Consider the following 670-nt stretch of genomic DNA (forward strand, 5'->3'; position numbering starts at 1 on the left):
TCAGTGTTCTGGAACCTTTGGCGAAGACATGTGACTTGCCAGGGTTATATGGCTGGAACAACGGTCACATCTGAGCCCATTGTTCCAATGACAATGGAGCGTCTTATACCACGTAGGTATGGCAGACTAAAGGGAAGTGGACTGCGACGAGGATGGGATTCGAACCCACGCGTGCAGAGCACAATGGATTAGCAGTCCATCGCCTTAACCACTCGGCCACCTCGTCCTCCGTAGATCTCTTTTTACAGCAACAGTCGGATCGAAGTCACCTACCAAACTGTCTTCAAAGGCCTGGAAAGTGTAGAAAAGCGTTATGTAGACGGGAGGAGGAGACAAGCTACGCAGATTCTACCCACATGCTTTTTGCAGAGGGGAATTAGCTCAAATGGTAGAGTGCTTGCTTAGCATGCGAGAGGTAGTGGGATCGATGCCCACATTCTCCAGATGAATTTGGTTTCTTCAGTGCGTGTGACTGTTTGAGAAAAAAAGACTAGATTTATGAACACAATGGGAAGAAACCAACAGTTGCATCCGCAGATTGAACTTGAGTGCTGTCACGTGACGACTTGTTCATTGCCATCACTGTTGTTTACCAACTTAACAGTGGACAAAATAGATCTTCCGCAATTTTCCTGTTTTTCAGGGGTTCAGTGTTCTGGAACCTTTGGCG

General features: G+C 47.2%; 1 non-coding gene across 1 annotated transcript; it reads right to left on the minus strand.

The window, feature by feature from the left end:
* Positions 1 to 144: 144 nt before the first annotated feature.
* Positions 145 to 226, minus strand: trnas-gcu (transfer RNA serine (anticodon GCU)). The gene has a single exon. It is a non-coding gene; the product is annotated as a tRNA-Ser (tRNA).
* Between the last annotated feature and the right edge of the window lie 444 nt (positions 227 to 670).

This window comes from Anarrhichthys ocellatus, unplaced genomic scaffold, assembly GCF_004355925.1.
Source record: "Anarrhichthys ocellatus isolate YVR2014 unplaced genomic scaffold, GSC_Weel_1.0 scaffold7981, whole genome shotgun sequence".
NCBI lineage: Eukaryota > Metazoa > Chordata > Actinopteri > Perciformes > Anarhichadidae > Anarrhichthys > Anarrhichthys ocellatus.